Genomic DNA, 9,763 nt, shown 5'->3' with positions numbered 1-9,763 from the left:
GTAACTTCAGCACTCAGGAGGCAGGGACAGGAGGATCAAGCGTTCAAGGTCATCCTCAGCCACATAGTAAGCTTAAGACTATCCTAGACAACCTAAGAACTTGTCTCAAAATAAGAAAAAAATAACCACAGAAACATTGTTCTTTTTATTTTCAAATTTTCATTTATTGCATATACTTTACCATACAGCAGTGTGGTACATCTCTTTCCCAAAATAATGGGAATAACACCCTTGATCCCTGCAGCACTGTTCGCAGTTATCAGGAAGCACAGCTGAGGTGGACATCAGTGAGTGAAGATCTAGAGAAACTGAGGTGCGTGTATACAATGGAACATTATTCCACCACAAAAAGGAAATACCGTTGTTTTTTACCAGCACAAAACAATGTAGAGGGCGCTATGCAAGTGAGATATGCCAGGTAAATGCTTTAAAATCTCACTTACTTGGAGAATCTAAAAATCACTGAAGTCAGAGAGTCAGAGAGTGGGACGGGGCTATCAGGAGCTGAGGGGCAGTGAGCTGGAAAGTGACTGTGATTGATGATATGAACGTGTGTTCAGCACAGGTGCTGATGGGGTCACCAGTGATGGGGGCTATCAGGAGCTGAGGGGCAGTGATCTGGGGAATGACTGTGATTGATGATATGAACGTGTGTGTTCAGCACAGGTGCTGATGGGGTCACCAATGATGTGATTGTGATAATCACTCCCGTGTGTGCCGAGTCAGCACTCTGCACACCTTAAGTATATCCAATGTTTGTGTACTAAGTATTTTATAATAGAATAAACTTTTAAAAATAGATAGGCAATGCTGGGGCTATGGCTCAGAGATGGGAGCTTGTCCTGCATGTAAAGCCTTGGGTATAATCCCCATAGCCACAAGAAAAAGGGGAGATATACAATATTATAGGAAACAGAGAAAAAAAATCACCGTAACTGAAGGACATCAAGACAACCACATTTTTCTGTGTGTGTGTGTGTGTGTGTGTGTGTGTGTGTGTGTGCGCACACACGCGCACTTGTGTGTGCTTGTGTGAGGAGAGAGAGAGAAAGAGAGAGAGAGGGAGAGAGAGGGAGAGAGAGAAAGAGAGAGAAAAACAGAGAGAAGTTTACATACATAAACACAGGTTAGAGTTAAATTCTTGTCCTGGGTATATAACTTAGTGATAGAGCATACAAGGCCCTGATTCAAATTTCCAGTACCACACATGTGTGCACCCACCCACATGCACACACATACATACGCATTATTAGAACTTCCTGAAGGAAATAATCTTTTGTCTTCTTTTAAATACATCCTGTTCAGTTAAACTCATAATAACAGGAACAGTCTGAGGTGCCCTAAAGTATAATTACAAAGGCTGGAAGGCAGAGAAGAGAGACGTGGGGAGTTAGTAAATTAATAAACTATGGACTGAGAACACAGCAGCCTTCCTATCCTTGAATGTATTTTAACATTTCTTCAAATCCTGCCATGAGTTCCCCATCACTGTTCACAACTCAACCGATCCAGAAACAGAAAATGCTCTGTCCTCCCTTCCTGAATTTCTGTGGCCCCATGCTCACTTCATGTAAGTCCACAGCCCTTTTCTGTGTCCATGCAGGTTCAGAACCACTAGCGAAGTCTGAATCTCTCAGATCTCCTTTCTTAACAGTTGATTTAACTCAGGTCAGTGGGCGTTTGTCAGCCGCCGTCATCCTTGCACAAACATGTCCCCATACCTGCTCTTTTTTATTTATTTATTTATTAAAGATTTCTGCCTCCTCCCCGCCACCGCCTCCCATTTCCCTCCCCCTCCCCCATCAAGTCCTCCTCCCTCATCAGCCCAAAGAGCAATCAGGGTTCCCTGCCCTGTGGGAAGTCCAAGGACCACTCACCTCCATCCAGGTCTAGTAAGGTGAGCATCCAAACTGTCTAGGCTCCCACAAAGCCTGTCTTTTTATTGCAGAGATTCTATCATCTCAAGAGCTTGAATTTAATCTTCACGAACAGTGGAACTGGTTGGTGTTTGTCTTGAACCCAGCGTGATGCCTTGAAGACAGTGATGGTAAGCTGGCTTCCCTTCACCCTGGGGATTCTTTAGCTGGACTATAGATTAAATGGGCACAAACAAATTAACAAAGAGGGGCCTACAATTAATTATACAGGGTATCTGAAAGTCCCAGAAGAATGTGTAACTTGAAGAGAGAGCAGATGATAATTTATGCAACACATCCTCGTTACAGAAAGAGATGCGGGCTTGGGGCTGTTGGGGAAGTGGGAAGTTGCTCAAGATATGGTGGCATGGGAAGGAAGCATGCCCTGATCGCCGGCCTTGCAAATATGTCTCCCAGAAAGAAACGTTAATCTGGGGACTGTCCTATGCTTGACACAGAGTTTACCTTTGTACATTTCCTTTACAGATATCTGTGGGTTTTCAAAAGGAAGCCTGCCCGAGTCACTGCTGGATCTGCAGTTTCTCACAAAACCAGCTCCAAATATACCAAGTATATTTTGGGGTATCATATTTTTGTCTGCTATGATCATACTTAAGAGTGAGGTGTCCTGATCCCCAGTCACTGAGCATTGTGGAAAAAAGAATTGGTAGGCCACGGTCCACAGAGTTCAGTCTATGTTGTAATTAAGAAACTACCTTCTGTGGGGCAGGGCATTTGTTCATAATAATAGTCAGGTGGATTTACAAGGTGCACACACAAGCACACACAGACTTGCATAAAAATGGAGACAGTCAGCTTGAGTGGTATGTAGCCCTCAGCAGTGGCTGAAGCTGGTGCACAGCCCTCCATTGTGACTCAACTCACCACTTACAGAGAGTTCCAACAAAGAATCACTCCCGTTTGTACGGTTGTTTGACTCCTGACATAAATATTGTGAGAAATGTCTGTGTCAGTGCAGAATAATCTCTAAGATCCATTAATGGGAGGAAAAGCAAGGTGCAGAGGTCTGTGCTGAATGCCTTCTTCTTTATGTAGGAAAAGGTGAAGAGCAATAATGGGTGTTCATATCTGCTGATATTTTTCACAAAGAACCCCCTGATGGTGCGTGTGAATCTTTAAACAATGGGGGCCCAAGTACAGATCAGAAGAGGTAATGAAAGTGAGGCTCCAGGTTGGCTGTGGCCTCCCCACCTCATGCTGAAGTTTACTTGCCACTGAAATGATTTCGGGTGACTTGTAGGGTGTAGTGATGTCATGGGAGTCAGTGGAGGCTGTTACTGTGGGAGTGAGCTACCGTCCACTGTGCTCCTGATAAGAGAGATCTTGATTCCTCTCTCTGTCTGTATATACTGGTCAGTCCCTTCTGCTATGTCATGGCACAACAGAAGTCACCACTGGAAGCTGATACTATGTTCCTGACATTCCCAGCCACCAGAAACACGAGCCAGGTAAATTATTCTTTTGGTATGCTAGTTTTTTCATTTGTATATTTGTAACCAAGTCTCAATCTGTAGTATGAGCTATTTTGGAACTTTCTATGTAGCCAAATTGGGCTTTTAACTTCCAGTAATCCTCCTGCCTCAGCCTTTTGACCAATAAGATTGTAAGTGTGGCATTCTTCTACAGCCACAAAAATGAGATCAAGATAGATGAAATGTGTTTTTATAAAGGTTTTTGTCTTTTAAATATATGTACATATTGGCTTTCCAAAATTAGCATTAAAAAATCATCAGATGTAATCTAAACAAACCTATTTGTACTAGACAATAACAATGGGCCTTTGAAAAATAACTGTGTTTCCTGTCACCAGGCAAGCTTATAAACATAGAGAGACCTACAGAAGAGCAGATCCCTCTGGACTGAGTGTTGTCCCTACAGAAGAGTGGATCCCTCTGGATCAAGGGCTATCCCTTTCTGGCATTCACAACACAGTGATAGCAGCTTCCTTTCTGTTGGGGTTCATGCTTTTAAGGCCACTCCATAACCCCATGCCAGAACCCAGCAGGAGAGAGATGGTGCAGACATCTCTTACAAGGCTGTATGACTTCCCCAAACAGGGCCACCAACTGTGCAGCAAGTGTCCAAATACCTGAACTATGGGGGACATCTCTCATCTAAACCACCATAATCTTGGAAGTGACACTCAACAAAAGTGCAAATATGTTTAATAATTTAAAAATTCCAAGAGGATTTTCTGCTAATACAAGTGTTACTGGTAATGTAAGCATAGGTTATAGCACTGGGATAAATCTGGTGGGTCTTGAGGCAAATTTTTGTGCTTCTAGAACCAATGGCTCAAAAACAAGTTTTCTAAGAGCACTTGACTGCATACAGACGACTTGCTAAGACTGGATGTGATTTTAAGTGTATAATAGCACTGCTACCTGCTTAGACACTATCATTTGTAGGGGTTTACGCAGTAGAAAGCACAAATCTCTGTGCTCTGTGACCCGTATGTATTCTGAAAGGCTTCTTGATGCACTCTTTGTCTGTAACTTGAACTACAAAGACTGGTGTATTTAGAACTCACCTTCCTTGTTAATAATTGGTTCACAAGAAACTCCTTATGTAAAGTCTGTTTCTTTTGTGTCTACCTCATCTGGGCTCTGGAGTCAGATGCCCCACTGACATGCAGATGCCCTGGTGGCTGGTCCTCTGACCTCTCTCAGGCTCTTCCTGTCTCAGAAGCCGCAACTGTCAGGTGTGGCCTCCACTGCCTATAGAACTTTGCAGCAGGAGTAGGTTCAGCTGTTTTGTGATGCAGGTTCCACGGGCAGCGCTGGCTTCCTGCTCTAAGTGATTCACTCCCCTCTCCTTTCCCACGGTGGACTTACTGTCTGTCACAGGGTCTGTTTCTGAAGAAATGCAACTGATCTCAACCTCTTCTTACTTAAGGACTAAAGGGGACTTCCCGATGATCAGCATGGGGGAAGGGCATCTTTAAGCCTAGGGATACTGCTCTCTGGCTCTCCTCAGTGATGGCAGCCCCCGAGCCTGAGGGCATTGAAATAATAATTGGCTGTGTGTCGCTTGGAGGGACACCACAGCTGCAGGGAGCCCTTGTGCCTGTATTGGAGTCTCCTTACTTTCCACATGTAGAAAACGGGACAGGAGCGCTTAAGCTCCTGCTTCTTTTAGGCCGCAGGTCAGCAACCACTTTCTGGGCAGGAAATGAGTACTTTCAGCTTTGACAGCTTCCCAATCTCTATGCATCTTGTCAATATTGCCGTCTTAGCAGGAAGCATTAGATGACGCAAGAGGAAGGAGTGTGTCTGCACTTCAATCAAACTGTGCTAGTGGACTCGAAAAGGCACAGAATGGTGTTCTTTCTACGTTTTTTTTTTTTCAGTCATTTCAAAATGTAAAACCCACTTATAGGCTGAAAAGATGCCTCACTGGGTAAAGATGCTAGTAACCAAGCCTACTGGAATAAGAGAACAGACTCCTGAACATTGTCCTCAGACCTCCACAAGCATGTCACACACACACACACACACACGCATCACATACATGCATCGCATGCACTGAATTAATTAATTAAATGTAATTTTAAAATAATGAAAGAAAATGGACCTCATTCACAGCCTCTAGGCATACAAAAGCAAGAAAGAAGTAGATTCTGCCCATTGCAGGCTGTCTTGTCACTTTTTTATTACCATGACAAAACACCGTGACCCAACACAGCTTATAAAAGAAAGCGTTTAATCTGGGGCTCATGGATCCAGACAGAGTCTATTGATATCATGGTGGGGAGCATGGCAGCAAGCAGACAAGCATGATGCTGGAGCAGTAACTGAGAGTCAACTCATGATCCACAGGCGTGAGGCAGACAAAGAGAGACAGAGACAGAGGCAGAGAGATGCAAACAGAGAGACAGAGAAAGGCAGCCTTAGCCTGTCTGGCATGGTCCTTTGAAACTCCAAAGTCCATCCCCAGTGTTGCCTTCTCCAACAAGACTATGTCTCCTAGCCCTTTCCAAAGCAGTCTCACCAACTGCACACCAAGCATTCAGACGTACAAACCTATGGAGGTTGTTTTTACTCAAACCACTACAAGAGCCATTGACACTCTATACATAGTGTATAGAGTACACTCTATAGATAGTGTATAGATAATGTTGTCAGTCATTTTTTCCCCTCAACATGGCATTATAAGCCACTTCACAGCACCCAACACAGTGGTTTTTCATGAGGATGTCAAAGGTGTAAACAGGATATTTCAGTAGCTTGACCCTGGTTAAGCACCTCAGCTCTTTTTCTTTCAGTAGCTGTGCCTATTAAGAAGAGCACCTAATAGCATTCTAAGGACCAAGATCTCTTTTACACCTGGGCAAGGTGTCATGCTGTAAGTGTAATGTCATCCCTGGCCTAGCCACTTCAACTAGGAGCAGGCCCTAGTGCAAAGTTAAAATATCTAGCCATTAGACAATCATGCTAGCTTTCCATTGCTGTGGTAAAACACTTGGAATAATTAGCTTGGGGGGGCTATTTTGTATAAGAGTTGAGGAGGTGTCATCCATGGTTGATTGTTCTTATGATTTTGTGCCCATGGCAGGACAGGGCATCATGGAGGATGCTGCAGAAGAGAGCCGCTCACTTCACTTGTGTTCAAGAAGCAAAGGAGAATAGGAGAAGGCTAGTGTCTCACAGTCACACTCAAGGCCAGTCCTCCAGTAACCTAAAGGCCTCCCGCTTGGCCTCACTGCTTAAAAAGTTCTTCAAAATTCTCCGCGGGTCACCCTGAGGTTCAAGCTCTTAACACAGGGGCCTTTTAGGGGGACATTGGAGGGGGCATTCAGAATCAAATTATAGAACTAATGATAACCGAATTCTAGTCAGCAATTTTCTTAGTCTACAGCAACCTTATTAGGCAACTCCACTGAAGAAGGGATGAATGGCAGACCAGATTCAATGCCATGTCCTTGGATATAATACTACCATACCACTGCATACCCTTCACAGAATTTCTAATCAAAAAAGTAAGCAGATTAGGGCTGAGTAAATCTGTTAGTGTAAAAAGGTTCCCTGCAGACTCAGCATTTGAGACCACAAACCTTTGTTCACATTAGTGTCCCATGCACTCCGTTCATCTGATCTGTCCTCTGGTCGTGTCACCCTCACCTCGCCAGGCTCCATCACTTTTTATGCAATGCTTTCCTCTCATGGATGTTAGGCTGGGTTGAGTCTTCCACTCGGAATCCCAAGGATCCCTGGGACATCTTCTTCGCTTACACAAAGAGATGTTAATTGTGAGGTTATTTATCCATTAGTGGATGTTTGCCCTACCTACCCCCCCACCTGCTTCCCTGCTCAATCTGCCCCTGAATTACATTGATAACTATAACTATAAAAAAATAGGGTTTCTGTGGTTACACTTTTTTGTAAATTTGTATTTCACAAAGCCCAAACAAGCTTAATGTGCTCTAAAAGCTTGTAAGTGTGAGCTTTGTCTCAAGTCATTAAGATTTATTTATCTGTCTATCTATCTATTATTTATCTTTTTGTTTTGTTTTATTTTAGACAGAGTTCTCAGTAGCTGTGGAGCAAGTCCTGGAACTCGCACTGTAGATCAGATTGGCCTCGAACTCACAGCCTGCTTCTGCATCCCGAGTGCTGGGATTAAAGGCATGTGCCACCACTGCACAGCAATTGTTAAGTTTTAAAACACCATTTAGATAGAATTAATGTGCCAAATTTTCTAAAATGTGCGAAATCATGCAGGTTAGGTTGGGAGAAGCCAAAATAAACCACCCTGCTTTTGTGTGGGGAAGGTACACATACCTGATCAACTTTTCAATATACATTTTCCCCAAATAAATAAGCCATTCTCCTGGAGAATGTGGGTAATTTTAGCAGCTGCCATGTGACAAAACTTCCCAAGGACAGAATCATGAAATCATGAATAAATACACATCAGAACAAAATGATGCACTTTTGAATCTTTGAGGGAAAAGACAAACTGCAAAATACCAAGAATTTAACAATACATACTTCCTACTACTGGGATAACCTCTCACTGGCTTTACCAAGAAAACAGAAACCCACTAAGGCTTCAAGGCATTGTGATTGTGTTGGAATTAGCACAACCTGCCTTGCTGATTATTAATGTGACTCTTCAGAGCCCTCGCCAGGTCTTGAAAAGCAGTTTGCCAGTCTCAACAATCCTTCCGTCCTGCCGCCAGAGCTCTTTCAGTTTGCCCTTCCTTGGTGCCAAAAGTCTCCTGAGAAGGAAAAGTCTGAGATCTTGCTTTCAAAGCAAGCCTGTTTATGGAGTTCCAGCAACTGCAAAGTCTTCAACCAAGATTCATTTTCATGGGTCCTGCTTTCTGCCTTGAAGAGTTTTGAATAGCCTCTGTCAGTGGGAAAACCAGCTCAGTTCAGCTTGCTTTGGAGTGGAACGTGACTACTTTCCAAAGTGATGTTTGGCCATTCACATCCATATTCCATACCCTCTGCAAATCTTGATGTCACTCGGAATGGAGAAAGGGGTCACTGTAGCGCAGGCATGACCCTGTCCTCACAGGTCACTGTAGCGTAGGTGTGACCCTGTCCTCACAGTGGGAACATTCACCATTTTGCTTGTTTGCTAAGGCAGCTACAGTCATATATGGAGGTGAGGGAAGATTGTGTTTGTTAGTGAAGTGTCGCTATGACAAAGTGCTGTAGACGATCAGCTTCAATCAGAGAAAAGGTTTCAGGGGCTTCCATCCACTGTTGTCTGAACCTTCTCTTTAGAGCCAATGAGCACTGTGGTAGAAGAGACTGCTCATCCCATGGCCACCAGGAAGCAAAAGAGAAGAGGTCAAATCTCAGAACATCCCCTCCAAGGCATAGCCCATCTCCCTCCACTAGGCTGCACTCCATCACCTCTCAGTGGTGCTAACAGACTGATGATCAAGCCTGCAGTACATGGGTCAGACGATGGTAGGAAGGCATGCAGCTGAGTACCCTCCTACCAGAACCTCTGAAGGGCTCCCGGCGAGCTGAAGGCATTTTCACGTGCTCAGTATCTTCACCATCACGGCCCCCACATTTTCCTCTTTGAGTCCTGGGATTCTCTTGCTATCAAGTCTGTTGTGTTTGAGGGAAGGCAGTCACATGTAGGTAGCCCAGGAAGGGAACCTGGTGTCCAGAATAAGAACAAAACAAGAACTTAATTCGATGAGGTGTCCAACAGTCTCCTCTCCACACCTTGTGCTCTGGGGACTTCCATAAGCATTTCTCCTTGGGCCGAATGCTTGTCATTCATTCACTCATTCAGCATGAGTCTGAATTATATATAATGTATATTATATATAATTAATATAGTCTGTATTATATATCCTCTGTGTATCAGGGTGGTGCTGGGGCATTAGCAAAGAAACACGGGGATGGGTCCCTCCTACTGAGGCTTGCTGCCTTCTGCCCTGGGAAGGGAAAAGCAGAGGCCACGGGAGGTGTCCTTGACCAAGTAATAGTTTTTCTTGTGTGTGTGGTGCTGTATGTTCCTCTGCAAAATAGCATCCTAATTGCAAGGATTTCAGAGGGTTAAGAAAGGAGTAACGAAGACCATGTGTGAAGAGGCTTCACCTACCTGTGTGCTCTTCTGACAGGCAATGTCTAGACAACTACGAAGCAATTAGATCTGTAATGATAAAACCAACCCCCAGCGCTTACACAGTGCTGAAGGCACACACGCCTCATACTTTTCTGGGTCCACTCTGCGTGCTGCCTCGTCATGAGTTCTTACAATCAGTACTTAAAACAAGAGAGACAGAACTGCCTGGTGTGCACTGGAGAGGAAGGGGTTAAATAGGAGGTAACCAAAGAGACCATCATGGGCTCTGT

Source organism: Microtus ochrogaster, unplaced genomic scaffold, assembly GCF_000317375.1.
Source record: "Microtus ochrogaster isolate Prairie Vole_2 unplaced genomic scaffold, MicOch1.0 UNK5, whole genome shotgun sequence".
Taxonomy (NCBI): Eukaryota; Metazoa; Chordata; class Mammalia; order Rodentia; family Cricetidae; genus Microtus; species Microtus ochrogaster.
The sequence above is the reverse complement of the archived record's forward strand: the minus strand, read 5'-3'. Positions refer to the sequence as shown.